Raw genomic sequence first — 24,817 nt, 5'->3', positions numbered from 1 at the left:
AGAGAGAAGGAGATCATGGAAGTACATTGCAAGGAACTATATGGGAGCAGGGATTGCATTTCCATCTACAGCGAAATATTAAAGAGCACCAGTCACCTCCTCTGACTTTGTTTTCTGTTTTTATAATAACTGTATTCCCTGTGAATAAACAATCCTGGATTATATATTTTTTAATAATTCTGCATTGGATTGTTCCTCTGTTTTTCTTCCAGGAAATTAATCGACAACTGGGTGTTACCAGTTGAGGGTGAGTCCCTACATAGCCTGAAACTGTCCAATCATTGCTGACATTGCCAAATTAGCGGGAAAGGTAACACTGAATTGTCAATATATTAATAAGAAGGTAAAATTGGACAGTTTGATTTTTTTATAGCATTTTTAAAGCGTTTATTATGTATAGCACAAAAAAACAGACATTTCTGAGTGGCGCCTTTTGAGCATTTCTACCTTTTTTTTTTTTAACAAAATACAGCATGAAGTCACCATAGGACTTGAAAAAATGCTCAAAACAGGTTTGGAAAAAAAAAGCTTAAAAACATGGATGTATTTTACTTTTTCACTCTCCCAAAAAGTTATCTTTAAACTTTAAATATTCCTAAAGGCATTAAAAGGAAAAAATATTTCCCCCCCCCCCCCCAGAAACAGCGCCACTCCTGTCTATAGGCCACGTCTGGTACTGCAGCTCAGCCACACTGGTACCAATACTAATTATTATCTATAAAGGCGCTGCTCCTAAAATTAAAACAAAGTTTTTTTATTTGGCTGATAATTGTTACATCCCTGAAGACTATTCTCCTGCATTCTTCTTTTAATAAACAGAAATCCAATGTTCAGATGGCAACTTAATTCACGGTTAATGGTAAAAGTGTATTTTCCAGTGCTTATCTATGGGGATTTGTAAGCAGAGTAAAATGAGGCCGTACTCCTCGGCTGAGGTTTCGTGTGCGCAGACAAATGTATCCAGGAATCCAGGAAGAACATCATTTTATTTTATGATGATTAAATTTAGGGAAGTTTATTTCATTGTTGAGTTGTTTACAGTTTTATTAATCCGCTAAGTGTCGGCGCCCTTTTAACCATGATCGAGGGAACATGCTACATTGCTCCCAGCCAAAAACCGGTGCCGCGCTCCACACATCTAGCGGATAGGATACACTATAAATCTCATTTGCCCAGGTCAGGAACAAATGAATTGGCTCCAAATCATACTGCCTGCTCAAAGTAATGGCGTGACAGAGCCAACGCTATAGCAGCATCTTTCCATGGAGAGCAAAGAAATTTATAGCTCAATGATTTCTGGTCTTTAATTAAAAGTTTTCAATGTGTATTCTGGTCATTGACTAAAAATAGCTGCGCTGTGCAAAATAGGACGTGTGCAATCATCCAAATCTGCAGTTTACTCCTCGCGTCATTTGGGAATAGCCTCCGAGCTGATTTATTGCCTCGTTAACTGATGCGCTATCATACTCAACGGATAACAATTAAGACAGAGGAAGACTCCGGTGGGCGCAGGTTGGGTGTCTGCGAAGAAGGCTAAGATGGGGGGGTATAAGAATGACCACGGAAGAGATGGGTTAGCTTAAACAAAATGCAAGCAAAACAGAATTGGATACTTTTTTTTTACCCATTGGTTTGGCTTTTGATACAATAGGTTGAGTTTTTGCAATTTTTCGTTCTTTTGAATTAAAGCTCGAGTTGATGAGGTTTTGCATTTATCGGCTGGATAGTTTTTACAGGTTAAACACATAAAATAAATTCATTTTCGTTACATCCAATTTAAAAATAGGATATCCATGGTGTGGAATAAAGATCATGTTCCCCTGACGTTTTCCTGGCCAAAGTCCTAATTTGTGGAGTTTACGACTAAGGGCTTCGGCCAGAAATGCTTCAGAGGGATCATGATTTTGATTCCATACCATGGGTATCCTATTTTTGAATTGGATGTAATGAAAACTGGATTTGTACATTTTCTATGCCAATCCATACTCTCCTTTTTTTTTGCACTTATTACCGATGGTCAAAGGTTGATGGATTAATGCAGTTGTATATAGGAGCAACCACGCTATATATCACACAGTGAGGCTTTGCCAATTACTTTTTGCCTAAGTTAGTAGAGATGGTCGAACCCAAACAGTAAAGTTCCGAATACCAACTATTCGGGCACGGACACTCAACACGAACATCATCAGGAAGTCCTTGTTACTGTTCAGGTTCAGCTGCCCGAACACCGTGTGCTTGTCACGCTGTCATGTGCATGACAGGGTGGCAAACACCACTTCTGATTGGCGGTGAAATCATCCCCGCTGGTCAGAGAGCCATGGTTCCCTCGCTGTCAAAAGACAGCATGAGCACCCAACTGTGATGGGAGGTATAAAGTTTACTGCTCATCACTGGTGTTGGCGCATGGGACTACAGCTCCCATCATCTGACACTTGATGCCACAAATAACAGTGAGAGCAGGAGTGGCTGGTGAGTGTATTCATTAGCCGGCTTCTGCGCTGTAAATAAATAATTAAAACAACAAAAAAAATGGGATAGGTTCCCCTGTATTTTTGATAACCAGCCAGGCAAAACTCACAGCTGGTGGCTGCAACCCTCAGCTGTCAGCTTCAGCAAGGCTGGTTATCAAGAATAGAGGAGTCCCCATCCATTATTTTTTAATTATTTAAATAAATAATTGAAAAAACGGTGTGGGGTCCCCCCATTTTTGAATACCAGCCTTGCTAAAGTAGACAGCTGGGGCTGGTATTCTTAGACTGATAAGGGGCCATGGATATTGTCCCTCAGCCTAAAAATAGCAGCCCGCAGCCACCCAGAAAAGGCACATTTATTAGATGCGCCAATTCTGGTGCTTCTTCCAGCTCTTCCCACTTGCCCTGTAGCAATGGCAAGTGGGGTTAATATTTGTGGGGTTGATGTCATCTTTGTATTGTCAGGTGACATCAAGCCCACAGCTTAGTAATGGAGAAGTGTCTATAAGACACCTATCCATTACTAACCCCATAGTTATATGGTAAATGAACACATAGCCATAATAAAGTCCTTTATTAGAAATAAAACAAAACACCTTTACTTTTTTATTTAAAAATAACAAACACCGTTCTACTCACCTAATGCCTAATTCCACCGAAGCCCTCATCTTCTGTAATAAAACAAAAAAAAATCCCAACAATATACCACACCTCTCCGTCGTTTTGTCCCATACCGTAATCCATGTCTGGGGGAAAAACAGTTTTCAACCTGGAAGGTGCCAAGATGCGACCGTCCAGGCTGAGAACCACTGGTGAATGAGCTGCTGTGAGCGCAGCGTCCGTAATTGGGGTTGACTTCATCAAGGTTACCTCCGGTCACTGAGGCTGCATTCCCAGCCGGGCTGAACTGCCGTGACCTCTGTGAGATCCCCACTAGCACAGTGAGAAAACGCATCTTGGCACCGTCCAGGTTGAAAGCTGTTTTTCCCCCAGACATGGATTACGGCATGGGACATAATGATGAAAAGGTGAAGAAATGGTTGTTTTTTATTTTTATTTTATCACAGGAGATGAGGGCTTCAGTGGAATAGGCGTAAGGTGAGTATAACTGTGTAGGCTTCTGTGTTTGTAAAAGTGTGTTTTGTTTATTTCTAATAAAATACTTTATTCTGGCTGTGTCTTTATTTATCATATAACTATAGGATTAGTAATGGATAGGTGTCTTATAGACGTCGCTCCATTACTAAATCGTGGGCTTGATGTCACCTGACAATACAAAGGTGACATCAACCTCACAAATATGAACCCCACTTGCTACCACTGCAGGGCAAGTGGGAAGAGTCGGGCAAAGCACCAGAATTGGGGACATCGGGAGGACAAGGAACCTTCTAACAGCTGATGTGATGTAGCTGGGTGCTGGATTTCCATTGATCTGACATTAATTGCTTATTCTGAGGATGAATCATCAATGACCGCTCCCTTACACATAGCTATGATGCAGAATTGATATGTTACAGTTGCAGGCTATTTTACACCACTGATTCCCACAGTTTACACAGCTTGTTAGCAGGTCAGCTAAGGAGGTGCAATCAAAACAGATTTATTTTTGCTGTCTTTTGTTTCCTTTGTTTGATGCCCATAAGCAATGATCAGGGAACTACCCAGCTTTTTTTCCTATTCTCCTTGTGTTATCTTCTGCTAATTGGCATTTTTAATTAGAATCAGTCAGAGATAGCAATGCTGCAATTCACAAATTGCTTTCACGCTCTGCTGATCCGGGCGCTGGGAGGCATCGGACTTATTGCATGGCGATATATTCAGCTGAGGACAAATGTAGAGTAGCCAAATGCCTGAAATTACAAGGATGAGCCTAAGTTTTCATAACTTATACCAAGTACATAATAGATTTTGATATTCCAACATATATGTAGACCCCTGGCCTAGCATGGTGGCCAATGTCTACACTTGCCTATTGTTGGCCAACCTCTCCTCCATTGTGTCACCCAGGTCTCTGCTGGTCATTTTTTATCCTCTTCCTCCAGGAAGTGAGGACAAATGATCTGATCGGCTCTAATGGAGACCAACACATTGTCACCTGGTGGGCTGGAGTGTATTAGGAGTAAATATGTTTAGGAGATAAAGTTTCTCTTTTTCAACAGAACCAAAGTGGCAAAGGATCATTTATGGTTTGGGCAATGATCCCTGGCAAAATAAACATAATCATGGTGGTTATGGGTATGCTAGAATTAAATGAATATACTCCTGGTGGTCTAGAGGGTTTTTTTTAGATGTAAATAAACACACTCCCGGTGATTTAAGGTGTATTCTAATGAATTGAACATACTCCTGGTGCTCTAGAGTGTTTTGGAGGAGAATGGTGGAAAGCCAAGTGGTCCATGGTGTTGTAGACGTAAATGAGTATGCTCCTGATTTTATAGGGTGTGGTACATGAATATTGTCTCTGGTGGTCTAGAGTTTTGAAGAACTAAATGAATATACTATTGTTAATCCATGAAATTTTAGCAGTAAATGGGCATGCTCCTAATCATCATCAAATATTTTAGATGGAAATGAACATATTGTTAGACTGAGGTGTTTTAAAAGCAAACAAAAAATACTCCTGGTGGCCTAGGTTTTTTCTTTAAGAAGAATTAACATACTCCTGGTGGTCTGGAGTGTTTTGGAGGAGAATAAATAAACACCTGGTGGTCTAGGGTGTGTTAGAAGTAAATGAGCATCCTTCTGGTGGCCTACGTTGCAGAGAATGAAAACACTCCTGGTGGTCTAGAGTGTCTAAGAAGTAAATGAATACACTCTTGGTGGTCTGCTGTGTTTTAGAAGTAAGTGAGCATACTCATGGTGGTCCAATTCTAGAAGTAAATAGACTTACTCCTTGCTATCTGGGATCTTTTAGAAATAAATTAACATAATTCTGGTGTTCTAAAGTGTTTAAGATTTAAATGAACATACTCCAGGTGCCCAAGGTTGTTTTAGAGGTAAATAAACATTATTCTGGTAGTCTAGAGTGTTTCAGATGTAAATGAATATATACTTTCGATAGTCTATGATGTTTTCAAAGTGAATACACATACTCCTGGTGGTCTAGGGCGTTTTAGAAGCAGATGAGCATAATGTCAGTGGTCTACTGTGTTTCCAAAGTGAAATAACATACTCCTGGAGGCCTACTGTGTGTTCAAAGTAAACGACCATATACCTGGTGGCCTAGGATCTTTTAGAAGCAAATTAACATAGTCCTTATAGTATAAGGTGTTTTTGAAGTAAAGGAACATACGTTGGGTTGTCTACGTTGTTTTGAAGGTAAGTGAACATAGTCCTGGTGGTCTAGGGTACTTTAGAATGAAATTAGCACTCTTCTGATGATTTAAGGTATTTGGGAAATTAATGTTTATAGGGGTTTATAAAGGGGGATCCTTTATGTGAGATCCTCTCATCCAGACAAAACAGATCTCACACTTTGCGCTGAGGAAGGGGCCATACCCCGAAACACTATGTCTGCAAATTGAGATTTTGGTTTTGTTATTTACTCTGTCACATGACAAAGCTCAACATTGACTGTTAGGATTGCTACTTCCTATAGGTGGCACTAAAGTTCTAGTCCTCTTCCTCTCTGAAGAGATAATTTGCATATTTCCCAGAGGAACAGGCATGGCTTAGAAGTCTCCTCACCTCGGCGTGTCGTTCTCCTCATGACTTATCTCACATCTCGCAGCTTTTTTGCTGATACTGTGAAACACAGCTTTTAGTTTGCAGAAAAAAATGCTGCAAAAACGCAACGTGTGAACATAGCCTGAGACATGTAAAAAAAGCACCACTTGTTCATATTTAAAAGTAGCTTTTATGCATTTTTGTTTGTTTATTTAATATTTAGTGTCATGTGGTTTACGCATTCTTATAGTGGTCTTTTTTTTCCCCCTTGTATCAAAGTCTTTGTATGGAGGGTAGAGCCACATAAAATGCCATAAAAAACTCATAAATGACTGCATTTTTTAAAAAAACTACGCACACAATGTACATAAAAAATACAAGGAACCAAAGGTTTTTGTATACACTGTTTTATAATGCAATATAAACGGTAATGAAACGCACAACAAAAAAAAAAAAGAAGCAACAAAAATGCAGCAAAAAAGTTGTTAAATAAAGAGAGGGGTTCCAGCCATAATGACTTATTCATCAGCACTTTTGCGACATTTTTTGGTAATTAGTTTTTTTTGTCAATTTTTTTTTTTAAACAAACATTGTTCGTGACATTTTTCTATTTTTTTTTTTCTAGAATTTTTTCCAATCCTGTAGAGAAAATTATTTAAAAAAAAACTTAAAAGTTAGAGTATTCTGCATTGGAAAAACAGTAACGCTAACCAATTTAAAAAAAAACAAACAGCAAAAAAACTGCAAGATTAGTAGTATAAAAATCCATTAGAAACTTAAATGTAACATCTAATAACACAAAATCACCTGTAATACTCACTTATATAGCACCGACATATTCTGCTGCACTTTACAGACTTCAGAGCTCACAATCTACATTCCCTATCAGTATGTCTTTGGAATATGGGAGGAAACTGGAGAACCCGGAGGAAACCCACGTAAACACGGGGCGAACTCAGGACCCCAGTGCTGCAAGGCTGGAGTGCTAACCACTGAGCCACCATGTGCTAACCACTGAGCCACCACGTTCTAACCACTGAGCCACAAGGCTGACTTTTTAGCAGAAGCATAAATAATTGGGCAAATGTGATGCTTTTCCATAAAAAGCAGTGTGTAAACTCACATTAAACAAGTCTGGGCCTCAATGCAAAATCTGTATAAGGCCGGAGTCACACTACAGCGAGATACGGCCGAGTCTCGCAGGTTAAAACCAAGCTCTGGCACCGGCACTCCGCAACGGAGTGTGCAGCTCCATGTATTACTATGCGGCCGCACGCTCCGCTCTGGAGTTCCGGTGCCAGAGCTTGGTTTTAACCTGCGATACTCGTCCGTATCTCGCTGTGTGTGATCCCGGCCTTATGACTCCCAACTACTTTGAGCCATTTTCATGTTTTGGCCTTCCGCTTATGCATTGGCTGCGACCTTCTATAGCCACACCATGGTTGGCAAAAGTCCTGAATTTTTGGGAATGGTCCTGAATTTGCAGAACCAATGTTGGCAAGTTGTGGCCTGGAAGAGATGTATCTTAGATAAACCTTTCCCAAAAGTTTCCATTCTTTTCTACTTTGGGGCATTCCTGATGGTCTGGGGACAGGACATAAACATCCCGATTTTACCATCTGAGATGTTGGTATTTGTGCCTGATTCTGAATTAGGCTGTGTTCACGTGTTCATGATGCAACTTCCTTAACTACGTTTTTTTTTTTGCTGCGTTTTTTGCACTTACTCATTACTTTCTATGGGTGCAAAAATGCTGAAAGAAGTGACATGCTGCAGTTTTCCAAATCAGTCAAGAAAAAGAAAACAATGTGTGTGCGCAAGATTTTCTGAAATCTCATAGCTTTTGCTGGTACTGTAAAACGCAGCTCAAAATTTGCATAAAAAACTGCGGCAAAAACGCGACATGTGAACATAGCCTTGCACTACATTTTGTGATCACCGGTGATGAGCAAGCTACTGTAATGTCACTTTTTATGTATCTCCAGAGCAGCACTTCATCATGATCTGCATTAAAACTCTGCAACATGATTTTACGTAGAGGGGCGGACAGGAGTAAGGAGCGCCTGTTGGGTTAATATCAATATTTTTTGGATTATTTTTTTCTCCTAAAACCAAAACCATCATTTCCTTGCACAGCCGGACGTGGGATACATTAAATGAGCTGACAATTACAATGTATCATTATTACAATGTTGTTGTGACTATTCTATAACCATTTAGCGCTGATGATGGGTCTCAGTGTTGGACAGTAGACATTATATCTATTGCATTTCCTTCCATGAAGGCTGCGGAAACACCTGGCACGGTGGATTCTCATTTCAGGCCAATTGCTGCGATATAATGAAGAGGGATGAATGAATTATCTCCTTTTCTACAGATAATGGCCTAAAACCTAATGCAACCATCTGATGTGGAGTGATGAGTTTTATGGACACCAATCAGCCGTAGATTTACACATTATTAAGCATCATGATGTTCATTATGACGAACTTTGGGCAGAGATATGATAATGATGAGGTCGGCCCTGCTCGTTGATGAAGATCATCAGATGTTTGTTTAACAATGAAAGGGTTATTGGGGCGCAGATGTGTCCTCCTTCAGTTAGGCTGTTCCAGATCTGCAGCCATTGTATGAGTCACCCGCCAGGGCCGTGGGGTACTCGGGGCCTGGGTCCGGTCGGCTCAGAGGGGTATGTCACCGTGGTGTCGACCCAGTCCATGGCCCTGGGCACCCATGATAAAGGGACGGTCCTTAAAGGGGTTTTAGAATAAAGTTTGTTCGTGACGCCACCTGTGGTATTCGGTCAGTAGGGACCGACACTGCTTAAGGGGTCCTCCGGGGTGATGTTATGGCAGCTAGTTGGTATAACTTCCCAGAGGTGAAGTAGGACCCCAGGGCTCCCGGTGTGTAGGTGAAGATGGTGAATAGTGCAGTAAAGAACGAGGACACAGGTTTGCAGTCTCTTTACCTGGTTTACTGAAGGTCTCAGGCTGCCACAGTCCAGGGCACCAGATCACAGGTACAGGCAGGGTCCGGCCGGCTTGGAAGCAAGTTGGGAGTCCCCTTTACCAGGTGGAGATGCAAGCCTTCCTCAAAGCGTGGTGGTATTGTAGTCCCTTACTGCCTATGGCTTCTAGCAAGGTCCTCACAGTTCCCCTCTATCCTCCGTAAAGGTTGGACATGAACCCATATGACAGGTGACTCGAGCCTTTTTATAGGGTCTCTATCATGACCCGGGCTCTATGTGCCACTGTGCCTCCTGGGTGTTAAAGCAGACAGGTGATTTGTAATCCAGCTGTCCTGCCGGTTTCTTCTGTGCCTCCTAGAGTCCGACACAGCCTCAGTCTTCCGGCTACCGGTGTCTGCGCTCTGCCAGGGAGGAAGCCAAATCATTGCTATGCTCCACTGGTGTCACTTTCCGGTGCTTTTCTCTCCTGCACACTCTCTACAAACTGTTCATCCTTCGGTATCTCTCAATCCTGAAGCTGCAGCAAGTCTGGGTGCACGGCCCCATACACCTCTCTCTGCCTCAGACTGTTCCAGTCTGCTATCTAGCACAACTAACTTTCCCTCCAAACCAGAATCTATATCCGGGAAGTTCCCCATAATCCGGGTTCAGAGCTCCCCCTTCTGGCCTGGATTGTGAACTGTTGCATGTTTGTGTTACCTGGTGAAAGATATCCTTCCTTGCTTTCAAGCGTGACATAACTCTCTCCGTGAGGAAAGCAATGCCACTGTGACCTGGACCCTGGGGCGTCACATGTACAGTACAGGTGCCCTTGACAAAATTGAAAGGATCCGTTACCATTTTGTTAGGTAGTAGTTTCAAAAATATATAAGATTGATGGTTTTACTCACTACTTGCCTCTCCCTATAAAATTTAGAATACTGGTGGCAAGTTGTCCCAGAAATAGAATATGTTAGTAATTACTCTGGCATCTAGTCTAATGTGCCCAAAAAGGGTCCCTCATCTGTCAATGACTATTACTGAGGCGCCACTGGATGGTACATGCTCCAACACTGGATGGCTATTTAGTAAATGCTCCAAGAAAACTTCTTGTATGTGTATCAAAAGTATATTGGAATCCATTTACCATACAATGGCCAAAAAACAAAGAGAGTTTTTCGGGGAAAGTCCGGGAGGAGAGAAAGAGAGAGAGAAAGTGCTCTGGGGGAAGTCCGGGAGGAGAAAGAGAGTGTTCCAGGGGAAGTCCGGGAGGAGAGAGAGTGTTTCGGGGGAAGTCCGGGAGGAGAGAGAAAGTATTCCAGGGAAGTCTGGGAGGAGAAAGAGATAGTTCCAGGGGAAGTCAGGGAGGAGAAAGAGAGTGTTTGTTCCGGGGGAAGTCTGGGAGGTGAGAGATTGTTCTGGGGAAGTCCGGGAGGAGAGAAAAGATGTTCCAGGGGAAGTCCGGAAGAAGAGAGAAAGTGTTCCGGGAGATGTCCAGGAGGAGAAAGAGATAGTGTTAGTTCCAGGGGAAGTCTGGAAGGAGAGAGAGTGTTCAGGGAGATGTTCAGGAAGAGAAAGAAAGAGTGTTTGTTCTGGAGGATGTTCCGGGGGAAGTCCAGGAGGAGAAAGAGAGTGTTCTGGGGGAAGTCCGGGAGGAGAGAAAAGATGTTCCTGGGGAATTCCAGGAGGAGAGAGAAAGTTTTCCGCGGAAATTCCGGGAGGAGAAAGAGATAGTGTTAGTTCCAGGGGAAGTCTGGAATGAGAGAGAGTGTTCTGGGGATGTTCAGTAGGAGAAAGAGAGAGTGTGTGTTCTGGAGGATGTTCCGGGGGAAGTCTGGGAGGAGAAAGAGAGTGTTCCAGGAGAAGTCTGGGAGAAGAAAGAGAGTGTTCTGGGGGAAGTCCGGGAGGAGAAATAGAGAGTGTTTGTTCCGGGGGAAGTCTGGGAGGAGAGAGAGTGTTCCGAGGGATGTTCGGGAGGAGAAAGAGAGAGTTTGTTCCAGAGAAAGTGTGGGAGGAGAAAGAATGTTACGGGGGAAGTCTGGGAGGAGAAAGAGAGTGTTTGTTCTGGGGGATGTCTGGGAGGGGACAGAGTGTTCTGAGGGAAAGTCCGGTAGGAGAAAGAGATAGTGTTTGTTCTAAGGGGAAGTCTGGGAGGAGAGCGAGTGTTCTTGGGGAAGTTCAGGAGGAAGAAGTCCAGGAAGAGAGAAGGACAGAGCAAGTGAGAGTGTGTTCTGGAGGAAGTCCTGGAGGAGAGAGAGTGTTCCCTGGGAAGTCCGGAAGCAGACAGATAAAGAGCGAGAATCTTCCAGCTCAAAAGTCCAGGTCCCCATGCTTTTCAATAGGATTTTGGTTCTGGTTGAAATTCGGGTACAGTTCTGGTACCTGAATCGAACTTTGGAATAAATTTTGGGTCGGGTAACAGAACCTGTACTTCCATGGGTCTGCTCATCCCTACAAATGGATTTCCGGGTTCGTTGAGTTTGACTGAACTTTAGCACAAAGTTTGGTTTAGGAACCAGAACTCTACCCGAACTTGAACCAGAACCCGAACCCCATAGAAGTCCATGGAGACCTGAACTTTGGTGCTATAAAATAGTCTCTCTCTCTCCTCTCCTGGAACTCCGAACACTAAAACAAACTTCCGGGAGAAGTCCATGTTCAGAGTTTAGCAACGGAAGCGTATGAACCTCAAATTTTACAGTTCGGGTTCACTCATCCCTAGTTATAAACTCTCCCATTTGGATTTTCAGAATAACTAACTGATGGATTCCCAGGTATACTACTTTGCAGACAGCAATAAACTTAAATTTAACACTCAGGATGTTAAAGGTCAACGGTGCAAACATTTTTAGTAAAACTAAATTAAAAAAATAATTTTTAGACAAAAATAATTGCATTTAAGTACAAAAAAAGATTATACCCAAAGCTGAACAACCCTTTTAATGGTAAATACTGCTTACTTATCCGACCTCCACCTGTCAGTTAAAAGGGGATGTATTGATGGCTATTTGGTGAGGATATCAAGCCAATAAATGCTGGAAAATTTTGGAAACCCATGTATGTGTCCAATGGAGCGATCATGGATGTGAGCAAAAGTATACATGCAGCTGCTTCTACCAATGCCAATTGCAAAAAGCTCACATAAGCTTTGTGCCAGTTGGGGTTCACATTTTTTTATTTAATCCAACTTCCAAAAGAAGTCAAGGTAAAACGTTATCACGTTGAATCGTTAATCTCAATCGCATGGCAGTGTTACATTGTAGCTGACTTTGTCATTAAACACCCGTTGGGTTGCAACCTTTGGATACTGTTCTCACATCAGACGTTTTTGTTTATTTGTGGTTGTTCTATTTTTGTGTTTCTTTTTACTTCTTTTATTGTTGGTATTATTATTATCTTTTGTTCTTTCCTCTGACTATTGCTTCAATTCGATTTGTTTTCCATGACGTCAAGGTTATTGACTTTTTATATCTGTCACTCTGCAACCTATTGATATGTGACTCTCGCGTACATATTGTATAGATATATATTACCGCTGCTCAGACATACGTCTGCCTGCCCAGGCGGCACAGTATTATTTATTACAGGACAGATAAGTCTGGAGGATTCATATCGTAAGTACAAATCATCACACCGGAGGCTTCACGCCTAGAACAGTTAAGGTCATATAAGCTGGGTGTAAGATGTGACTCCTTAAATGAACATGTTCCAGCACCCGCAACCCCAAAAATGGCCCTAACAACATGTGTCTGGGAGTTTTCATCTCATGTCGAGTGTTTTAATATTCCATTCAGTATCTAGAAAAGCAACTAACTCTGACAAACAACTAATGATAACATTACATTTCCCATAGTGACCAATAATGGCCAATGCCTTTATTAATTGTTCTAACTGGAATTCCAATAAGATTGTTAAATAAATTAGTTTTCTAAAATAGCTCTAAATAGAGACACAGGCTTCTATCTCTACTCTTCAGTTGTCTCTGAGCTGGTGGGTGGATAGTAGCTGATATGTTTGGTGAGCTGTGACATAACCTATTGTGAATGGTGGATCCTGTGTTAACTGCTGTATATAGAGGTGTTATAAGTCTTTGCACAGGAGGAGGAGGTGAGCTGTGACATCACCTATTGCGAATGGTGGATCCTGTGTTATCTACTGTATATAGAGGTGTTATCAGTCACTGCATAGGAGGAGGAGGTGAGCTGTGACATCACCTATTGTGATTGGTGGATCCTGTGTTATCTACTGTATAAAGAGGTGTTATCAGTCACTGTATAGGAGGAGGAAGTGAGCTTTGACATCACCTATTGTGAATGGTGGATCCTGTGTTATCTCCTGTATATAGAGGTGTTATCAGTCATTGTACAGGAGGAGGAGGTGAGCTGTGACATCACCTATTATGAATGGTGGATCCTGTGTTAACTGCTGTATATAGAGGTGTTATACGTCTTTGCACAGGAGGAGGAGGTGAGCTGTGACATCATCTATTGTGAATGGTGGATACTGTGTTATCTATTGTATATAGATGTGTTATCAGTCATTGTACAGGAGGAGGAGGTGAGCTGTGACATCACCTATTGTGAATGGTGCAGCCTGTTTTATCTACTGTATATAGAAGTGTTATCAGTCATTGTGCAGGAGGAGGAGGAGGTGAGCTGTCACATCACCTATTGTGAATGGTTGATCCTGTGTTATCTACTGTATATAGAGGTGTTATCAGTCATTGTGCAGGAGGAGGAGGAGGAGGTGAGCTGTCACATCACCTATTGTGAATGGTGGATCCTGTGTTATTTACTGTAAAGTTTCATGTAAAGAACAGGAATTATTTAGTCCAAATAGCCCCAATGACCAGTGTGAAAATGATAATAATAATTGTATTATTTTATATAGCGCCAACATATTCCGCAGCGCTTTACAAATTATAGACGGGATTTGTACAGACAATAGACATTACAGCATAACAGAAATCACAGTTCAAAACAGATGCCAAGAGGAGTGAGGGCCCTGCTCGCAAGCTTACAAACTATGAGGAAAATGGGGAGACACGAGAGGTGGATGGTAACAATTGGTTTCGTTGTTCGGACCAGCCATAGTGTAAGGATCGGGTGTTCATGTAAAGCTGCATGAACCAGTTCACTGCCTAAGTATGTAACAGTACAGACACAGAGGGCTATTAACTGCATAAAGTGTATGAGAACATGTTGTGAGGAACCTGATTATGGTTGAAGATTTTGAATGGGCCACACAGGGATAGTTAGGTTAATGCGTTGAGGCGGTAGGCCAGTCTGAACAAATGCGTTTTTAGGGCACGCTTAAAGCTGTGGGGATTGATCGTACTAACCTGGGTAGTGCATTCCAAAGAATTGGCGCAGCACTTGAAAAGTCTTGGAGACGGGAGTGGGAGGTTCTGATTATTGAGGATGCTAACCTGAGGTCACTAGCAGAACGGAGAGCACGGGTAGGGTGGTAGGCTGAGACCAGGGAGGAGATGTAGGGTGGTGTTGAGCCATGGAGTGCTTTGTGGGAGAGGATAATAAGTTTGTACTGGTTTCTGGAGTGGATGGGTAACCAGTGTAATGACTAGCACAAGGTAGAGGCATCGGTGTAACGGTTGGTGAGGAAAATGCTGGCTGCAGCATTCAGGACAGATTGAAGCGGGGAGAGTTTGGTAAGAGGGAGGCCAATTAGTAGAGAGTTACAATAGTCCAGACGAAAAAGAATAAGAGAAACAGTAAGAGGTTTTTTAGAGTCGAAAGTAAGAAAAGGGCGAATTCTAGAAATGTTTTTGAGGTGCAGATAAGAAGAGCGAGCCAATGATCGGATGTGGGGGGTGAATGAAAGCTCGGAATTAAGTATGACCCCAAGGCAGCGGTCATGTTGCTTGGGAGTAATGGTGGAACCACACACGGAGATGGCAATGTCAGGCAAAGATAGGTTAGTAGAGGGAGAGAACACGAGGAGTTCAGTTTTTGACAGGTTCAGTTTCAGATAGAGGAAGGACATAATGTTGGAGACAGCGGTAAGACAATCACTGGTGTTTTCTAAAAAGGGATATCAGGAGAAGAAGTGTATAATTGGCTGTCATCAGCATAGAGATGGTACTGGAAACCAAATCTACTGATTGTTTGTCCAATAGGGGCGGTATACAACGAGAAGAGGAGGGGGCCTAGGACTGATCCTTGAGGAACCCCAACAGTAAGGGGAAGGTGAGAGGAGGAGGAACCAGCAAAACATACAGTGAAGGATCGGTCAGAGAGATAGGAGGAGAACCAGGAGAGAACGGTGTCCTTGAGGCCGATGGAGCGGAGCATATTGAGGAGGAGCTGATGACCACAGTGTCGAATGCTGCGGAGAGATCCAAGAGAATTAGCATGGAGTAGTGACCATTAGATTTAGCTGTAATTGTGAAGTGAAAAAAAAATCTAACAAAAAATGTTTGAAGAATACATTTAGCACAGAAACCTGAATTAAACAATAATGTAATTTTCTGTTGCTGTATTCTCTGTAACTCAAAACATTTTAATGTTGTGTTTGATATATAGTCATCAAAAACCAGACAACCCCTTGAAAACACAAGAGGAATCCATAATGAAATCATAGCGTGAATCCCAGCCTGCCCGTCCTCCTCGTCGCCCTTTCCTCCGATAACATTATGAATAGTGTTGAGCATTCCGATGCTGCAAGTATCGGGTATCGGCCGATACTTGCTGTATCGGAATTCCGATACCGGGATTCCGATACTCTTGTGGTATCGGGTATCGGGTATCGGAACAACATTAATGTTAAAATGTGTAAAATAGAGAATTAAAATAAAAAATATCGCTATACTCACCTGTCCGACGCAGCCGGGACCTCAGCGCAGGAACCGGCAGCGTTGTTTGTTTAAAATTCCCGCTTTTACATGGTTACGCGAAGTCCCGGCTTGTGATTGGTCAGGGCGGCCATGTTGCCGGGCCGCGGACCAATCACAGCAAGCCGTGCCGAAAATACGTCACGGCTTGCTGTGATTGGTCCGCGTCCCGGCAACATGGCCGCCATTAACCAATCACAAGCCGTGACGTCACGGGAGGCTGGAAACGCGCTCATTTTAAAAAGGGCGCGTGTCCAGCCTCCCGTGACGTCACGGCTTGTGATTGGTTGCGTCGCGGTCAACCAATCACAAGCCGGGAGGCTGGACACGCGCCCATTTCAAAATGAGCGCGTCCAGCCTCCCGGCTTGTGATTGGTTGATCGCGGCGCAACCAATCACAAGCCGTGACGTCACGGGAGGCTGGACACGCGCCCATTTCAAAATGAGCGCGTCCAGCCTCCCGGCTTGTGATTGGTTGATCGCGGCGCAACCAATCACAAGCCGTGACGTCACGGGAGGCTGGACACGCGCCCATTTTAAAATGAGCGCGTGTCCAGCCTCCCGTGACGTCCCGGCTTGTGATTGGTCAGGGCGGCCATATTGCCGGGACGCGGACCAATCACAGCAAGCCGTGACGTAATTTCGTCACGGCTTGCTGTGATTGGTCCGCGTCCCGGCAACATGGCCGACCTGACCAATCACAAGCCGGGAATTCACGTAACCAAGTAATAGCGCGATTTTTAAACAAACAACGCTGCCGGTTCCCTCGCTGAAGTCCCGGCTGCGTCGGACAGGTGAGTATAGCGATATTTTTTATTTTAATTCTTTCTTTTACACATTTATATGGTTCCCAGGGCCTGAAGGAGAGTTTCCTCTCCTTCAGACCCTGGGAACCATCAGGAATACCGTCCGATACATGAGTCCCATTGACTTGTATTGGTATCGGGTATCGGTATCGGATTGGATTCCGATACTGTGACGGTATCGGCCGATACTTTCCGATACCGATACTTTCAAGTATCGGACGGTATCGCTCAACACTAATTATGAATATTGTCCAGACAGAAATGAAATAAATTTGACCTGTTTCTCCAGGAATAATGAGTCTTTGAAAATGATCAGTCTTTCATTTGGTAAATAACGACACAGGATTGTTCAACCGAGTATCAAAAAGCAGCTTAAGGATTCATTAGCTCTTCCTATCTCCAGGTCTCTTAAATTGAAACAAGATCTTTTGAAAATTGTAATTAATTTACCTCCAGCCTTCCGTACTGTGTGTTGTCTGGTGCAGACCATGAATATTAATGGCTGATCATGCAGATCACAAGCCATGTTTGATGCGTTATGGTAATGGAGGAAACTTTGCTGTGGGTGTTCAAAGGTGCAAACTTTACTGCGATCTGAATAGGTCACCTACAAAAATGTAACTAAATACTATTCTATACTTTACTTTTTTCCCACTTGTGATGGCGATAGTTAATAAGGTTCTATACTGTACTAATTATTAGAGATGCTTCTGAATTCCCATGACATCAAATGACAGCGTGAGCCCGCAGCTGTGATCGGAGGTATAAAGTTTACCTCCAGTCACTGGTGTCACCTGATGGGACTATTACTCTCATCTGCCGACGCCTGCTGCCGCTAATAACAGTGAGAGCAGGAGCAGCTGATGGGATTATTCATCATCTGGCGCCTGCGCTGTGAATAAATAATTTGCAAAAAAAAATGGCGTGGGATCCCCTGTATTTTTGATAGCCAGCCAGGCAAACCTCACAGCTGGGGGCTGCAACCCTCAGCTGTCTGCTTCAGAAAGGCTGGTTATCAAGAATAGAGGGATTCCCCACTCCATTTTTTTTTAAAATTAGTTAAATAAATAATTAAAAAAACGGCGTTGGATCCTCCTCATTTTTGACAACCAGCCTTTCTAAAGCTGACTGCAGGGGGGCTGCTATTCTCAGGCTGGTAAGGGGCCATGTATATTGCCCTCCCACAGCCTAAAAATAGCAGCCCGCAGGGCCAAGAAAGGGTGCATCTATTAGATGCGCCAATTTTGGCGCTTTGCCTGGCAGCGTTGGCAAATTGGGTTAATATTTGTGGGGTTGGTGTCACTTTTGTAAAGTCAGGTGACATCAAGCCCACGGGTTATTAATGGAGAGGCATCTATAAGACACCTGTCCATTGCTAATCCTACACTATGTTCCAAATTATTATGCAAATGACATTTTTCTCTGATTTTCCTAAATGGTTGGTGCAAATGACAGTCAGTCTAATAAGTCATCACCAGTTAGAGTATACATCGAATTTTATTGAATAAACCTCCCAATGATAACAGTATAATCTCCAAAATGAATAAAAACTTAAAATGCACTGTTCCAAATTATTAGGCACAGTAGAATTTCTAAACATTTGATATGTTTTAAAGAACTGAAAATGCTCATTTGTGGAATTTGCAGCATTAGGAGGTCACTTTCACTGAACGAAAAGCTTTTTAACTCCAAAACATCCTAACAGGCCAAGTTACATGTTACCATAGGGTAAGAAGGGTTCCTTCTTTGATATCACCTTCACAATTCCTGCATCCATTGAGTTTCTGCTTTTTTTCTTTGCATGAAGTCAGAATCGCCTCCCAGAGCTGCTGTTTTGATGTGAATGGCCTCCCACCCTCATAGATCTTTTGCTTGATTATACTCCAAAGGTTCTCTATAGGGTTGAGGTCAGGGGAAGATGGTGGCCACACCATGAGATTATCTCCTTTTATGCCCATAGCAGCCAATGACTCAGAGGTTTTCTTTGAAGCGTGAGATGGTGCATTGTCAGCATGAAGATGATTTTGCTCCTGAAGGCACATTTCTGCTTTTTATACCATGGAGGAAAGTTGTCAGTCAGAAACTCTATATACTTTGCAGAGGTCATTTTCACACCTTCAGGAACCTTAAAGGGCCCTACCAGCTGTTTCTCCATGATTTCGGCCCAAAACATGACTCCTCCACCTCCTTGCTGTTGTTGCAGCCTTGTTGGGACATGGTGGCCATACACCAATCATCCACTACTCCATCCATTTGGACCATCCAGGGTTGCTCAACACTTATCAGTAAACAAGAATGTTTGGAAATAAGTCTTCATGTATATGTGGGCCCAATGCAACCATTTCTGCTTGTGAACACTGTTTAAGGGTGGCCGAATAGTAGGTTTATGCACCACAGCAAGCCTTTGAAGGAGCCTACACCTTGAGGTTCGAGGGACTCCAGAGGCACCAGCATCTTCAAATATCTGTTTGCTGCTTTGTAATGGGTTTTTAGCAGCTGCTCTCTTAATCCGATGAACTTGCCTGGCAGAAATCTTCCTCATTATGCCTTTATCAGCACAAACACATCTGTGCTCAGATACAGCCACAAATCTCTTAACAGTACGATGATCACGCTTAAGTTTTTGGGAAATTTCGAATATTTTCATCCCTTCACCAAGGCATTGCACTATTTGATGCTTTTCAGCAGCAGAGAGATCCTTTTTCTTTCCCATGTTACTTGAAAACTGTGACCTGCTTAAAGGGCACCTGTCACCCCGTTTTTTCAGTATGAGATAAAAATACTGTTAAATAGGGCCTGAGCTGTGCATTACAACAGTGTATTTTGTGGACCCCGATTCCCCACCTATGCTGCCAAAATACGTTACCAAAGTAGTCGTTTTCGCCTGTCAATCAGGCTGGTCTGGTCAAAAGGGCGTGGTGTCTTCCCCCAGATCTTGCTTAGTTTTCCGTTGGTGGCGTAGTGGTTTGCGCATGCCCAAGGTCCCGAATCCACTGCACAGGGGAGTTAAAAGAGCGCGATGTGCACTATTTCATTGGTGATCGGTGGGGGCGGCCATCTTCCTTTGGCCGCGCGTGCGCAGAAGCGGCGCTCTGCTGGCCGCGGCTTCAGGAACATGGCCGCGGGATGCCGCGCGTGCGCAGATGGAGATCGCGGCGGCCATTTTCCTGAAGCAGAGTTCGCATCTCGGCTTCAGGAAAATGGCCGCCGCGATCTCCATCTGCGCACGCGCGGCATCCCGCGGCCATGTTCCTGAAGCCACGGCCAGCAGAGCGCCGCTTCTGCGCACGCGCGGCCAAAGGAAGATGGCCGCCCCCACCGATCACCAATGAAATAGTGCACATCGCGCTCTTTTAACTCCCCTGTGCAGTGGATTCGGGACCTTGGGCATGCGCAAACCACTACGCCACCAACGGAAAACTAAGCAAGATCTGGGGGAAGACACCACGCCCTTTTGACCAGACCAGCCTGATTGACAGGCGAAAACGGCTACTTTGGTAACGTATTTTGGCAGCATAGGTGGGGAATCGGGGTCCACAAAATACACTGTTGTAATGCACAGCTCAGGCCCTATTTAACAGTATTTTTATCTCATACTGAAAAAACGGGGTGACAGGTGCCCTTTAATAATGTGGAACATCATTTTTAAGTAGTTTTCCTTTCATTAGAATCACCTGGAAAACTAATTATCCCATGTGTTTAAGATTGATTTCAGTGATCCATTGAGCCCTGAGACACAATACCCAATATCCACGAGTTTATTTGAAAAACAAAACAATTAAATCTTTATCACACTTAAATCCAATTTGCATAATAATTTGGAACACAGTGTATAGTTGTATGTTAAATAAAGACACAGCAAGAATGAAGTCTTTTATTTGAAATAAAACAAAACACTTTTCTGTTTTTATTTAAAAATAACAAACACAGTTATATTCACCTAATGCCTAATGCCACCGAAGCCCTCGTCTCCTGTAATAAAATAAAAATAAAAAATAATATCCCTCACCTATCCATCGTTCTGTCCCACGCCATAATATGTAATACGTGAAACTGAATTGAGTATTGTCCTGACAATTGGAGGCGGAGGAGTGCTGTTCCTCGACATCAAAATTGTATTTACAACAGAACATAGAACAGATCAGAAGGTCAGTGTCAGATGCAGTTGTTCAGATTGGTGACCTCTGAGCATCTTTGCTTCGGAGAGACTCTGCCTCTCTAAAGGCCCCGTCTCACATAGCGAGATCGCTAGCGAGATCGCTGCTGAGTCACAAGTTTTGTGACGCAACAGCGACCTCAGTAGCGATCTCGCTATGTGTGACACGTACCAGTGATCAGGCCCCTGCTGCGAGATCGCTGGTCGTGTCGGAATGGCCTGGACCGTTTTTTGATCGTTGAGGTCCCGCTGGGTAGCACACATCGCTGTGTTTGGCACCTTACCAACGACCTCGTTGACGACTCAGACACTGAATCGTCATAATAGCTCCCATGTGACATCGTTGTACAGGTCGCTACAGGTCGCTGGTGAGATGTCAAATAGTGAGATCGCAGCAGCGATCGTTGGAAGATCTCACTGTTTGACATCTCACCAGCGACCACATAGCAACGCAGCAACGATCCCTGACAGGTCGTATCGTTGTCGGGATCGCTTTAGCGTTGCTAAGTGAGATGGGGCCTTAACACTTGCTTTATGCTCAGACTTAGATGAAAATTGACCCTCCAGTTGTTTTTCATTAGTACCAATCACTTTTGCAGCCTTTTCTTAACCCTGTCTTGACTTTTTTTTAGATGTATCTCTGCCTTCAATTTGTAAATGAGTTAATTTTTTTCAAATGAAATGGAAACATGTCCAGTCACTATAGGTTTCAGAGATAGGAACAGGTTCAGATAATGCATGTTTTTGGGATAGGTATTGGTTCAAATACTGCAGGTTTTAGGGAAAGGTACAGATTCAGACACTGCAAGTTTTAGGGAAAGATTCAGGCTAAGATACAAACAGGTTCAGGAATAGGTCCTAATTCAGACAATGACAGACACAAGTGCAAATTCAAGGTTCAGGCCTAGGTATTCAGCCCCCAGGATGGAAGAAACTGGAAAGATCAGATACAGGTAAAGATTCAGGGGTTCAGGCCTGGGTATTCAGCCCCCAGGGTGGTAAGAACAGGCAAGGACCTGGCATCTCAGCAGGTGCACAAACACACTGAATAAGCATGTTGCTCAGGCACCTCCCAACAGGTGGAGGTGCTTTAAGTACACAGTGCCTCTCAATAGGATGGTGACACATTAGGAATGCACACAGTTTCTTTAAGAATCAGGAAGCGCAAGTGTGGCCACCCTAAGCATGCAGCCAGGAAGTATGCACAGCAAGCAGAGGATACAGAGCCTACAGCAAACAGCAAGTAGGGGATAAAGAGCTCACTGCAGTGCCTGCAGTGGTGAGTATATTCGTGTCCCTACATGGTGGGAGGTCATGCAGAGAGTCAGTGGTATTACACAATATATGCCATCTGATGGAGCATACTATGCATTTTTTATATTTCATATTGATCAAATTGGAGGTATGGTATGAGTATATACTCTATAGGTGCCATGTAATTCATCCATTCAGTATGTCACACGGTCATGAGCATGAGGTTTTATACTTGATCTATTCTTATTCCAATGTCAATTTTCCTAGAAAATGAACAAAATTCCTTGCCTTTTGGTTTTCGATCCATTGCCCATCTTTCCCAAATTATCATCCGGATGGTTTTGTTGTTTAAGAAATATGGCTATAAGAGATTAGCCAATCATTGCAACCTTTTTTTTTACATTTTATATAGCATCCCAACTTTTTTAGGGAATTGGGGTTGTAGATTGTTCCCAAGAAATGTGAGTAAATTTTGTCACTAAAGAAAAGAAAAGGGTTAATTCTAAACCACCGTTCCCATTCAAATTTTGTATTGAATTGTTTTCTATGCTGGTTTAGACATCTGCCCTTGTCATCCTGACCTCGATGGCAACCTAACATTTTTAGAAGAAGTAAATGGCAGACTAGAGGCATAACATTCATTTGATTTGTGTCCTCGGGCTCCATTTGTCTACAGTGAAACACAGTAATAAAATAGTAGAAGTCGATTACTCATGGCTTGGCGTTGCTACAGTCATGTGATCATCTGGCACAACCAATCACATATATAACGAGTGCTGTATATTCTGTTATAACTGGGATAAAACAAATAAGAAAGAGAGAGGTGGAAAATATGGATGCATCGTTTTTATAATGTTAACACACTAATGAGCATATACACTGAACATATGTAGAAACCAGCAGCAATAAACATATAGAGTATTGCAGAACATTACATTAATAAATTATCACTAGGCACTGTATTTTGCAGATGCAGCACTCAATAATAAGAAAGTGGCAAAGGGATAATAAGCAAGTGACAAAGGGATAATAAGCAAGTGACAAAAGGATAATAAGCAAGTGACAAAGGGATAATGAGCAAGTGACAAAGGTAAAATATGCATGTATCACTGGTAGAGATGAGCATACCTGGACTTAAAAGTTCGGGGTTCGTACCGGACTGTCATAGTGTGAGCATGGACTTTTCCCAAAAGTCCGTTGCAATTATTGGCCTTCGGGACAGAGAGACAGAGACATTTTTTTCCAGCTCAAAAATTCAGGTCCCCATTATTGTCAATGGGGTTCTGTTATGACCCCAATGGCAGAGGGTCTCAGAAATAAATACCAAGTCTGCAAACACAAAAAACCAGCTCATAGGGCAGTGGTAACTGGGCTGACCGTATATCTAATCCTAGCACCACAAATAGCAGCAGCCGGGGAACGTGCCTACGTTGGTTCTAGACGTCTCGCGCCAGCCGGAGAACTAACTAACCCTAGAAGGGAAAAGATAGACCTTTCTTGCCTCCAGAGAAAAGACCCCAAAAGTTGGATACAAGCCCCCAACAAATAATAACGGTGAGGTAAGAAGAAAAGACAAACGTAAGAATGAACTAGGTATTTAGCAAAAAGAGGCCCACTGACTAATAGCAGAATATAGTAAGATGACTTATACGGTCAGCAAAAACCCTATCAAAATTTCCACGCTGGATATTCAAGAACCCCCGAACCGTCTAACGGCCCGGGGGGAGAATACCAGCCCCCTAGAGCTTCCAGCAAAATCAGGAATCACATTTAGTACAAGCTGGACAAAAAATAAGAGCAATGCAAATAACCAAAAGACAAGGAAGCAAGACTTAGCTTAATTTTGCAAGAACCCGGACCAGCAGACAGGAGCAAACAGAAAGAACTGATTACAACGATGCCAGGCACCAGACTGAGAATTCAGGAAGTTCATATAGCAACACCCCTGGACTAACGACCCAGGTGGGTGCCAAACTGAGGAAAGACAATCCCAGAGTCATATCACTAGTGACCACAAGAGGGAGCCAAAAAAGTCTAATTCACAACAGTACCCCCCCTTTAAGGAGGGGTCACCGAACCCTCACCAAGACCACCAGGGCGATCAGGATGAGCAGCGTGAAAGGCCCGAACTACATCGGCTGCATGCACATCAGAGGCAACCACCCAGGAATTATCCTCCTGACCATAGCCCTTCCACTTGACCAGATACTGAAGCCTCCGCCTGGAGAGACGAGAATCCAAGATCTTCTCCACCACGTACTCCAACTCGCCCTCAACCAACACCGGAGCAGGAGGCTCAACAGAAGGAACCACAGGTACAACGTACCGCCGCAACAAAGACCTATGGAACACGTTGTGAATGGCAAACGACACCAGAAGATCCAAGCGAAAGGACACAGGATTAAGGATTTCCAATATCTTGTAAGGACCGATGAAGCGAGGCTTAAATTTAGGAGAGGAGACCTTCATAGGAACAAATCGAGAAGACAGCCATACCAAATCCCCAACACGAAGTCGGGGACCCACACCGCGGCGGCGGTTGGCAGAACGCTGAGCCTTCTCCTGTGACAACTTTAAGTTGTCCACCACATGATTCCCAATCTGCTGCAACCTATCCACCACAGAATCTACCCCAGGACAGTCAGAAGGCTCCACATGTCCCGAGGA

At 43.3% G+C, this 24,817-nt stretch overlaps 1 protein-coding gene across 10 annotated transcripts in view; it reads left to right on the top strand.

The window, feature by feature from the left end:
* LRRC4C (leucine rich repeat containing 4C) overlaps window positions 1–24,817 on the top strand; it is a 1,072,649-nt gene that overhangs the window by 952,368 nt on the left and 95,464 nt on the right. Inside the window, exon 5 of one of the 10 annotated variants that reach the window (XM_077287057.1) lies at window positions 213–247. The exons of 8 other annotated variants lie outside the window; for them this stretch is intronic. The gene's annotated coding sequence lies outside the window, so the exon portion shown is untranslated. Of the gene's footprint in view, window positions 1–212; window positions 344–24,817 lie in introns of all 10 variants that reach the window. One more of the 10 variants, XM_077287059.1, reaches the window with a different exon arrangement.

The sequence above is a fragment of the Ranitomeya variabilis genome, chromosome 2 (genome assembly GCF_051348905.1).
Source record: "Ranitomeya variabilis isolate aRanVar5 chromosome 2, aRanVar5.hap1, whole genome shotgun sequence".
Classification (NCBI taxonomy): Eukaryota; Metazoa; Chordata; class Amphibia; order Anura; family Dendrobatidae; genus Ranitomeya; species Ranitomeya variabilis.
The sequence above is the reverse complement of the archived record's forward strand: the minus strand, read 5'-3'. Positions and strand labels throughout refer to the sequence as shown.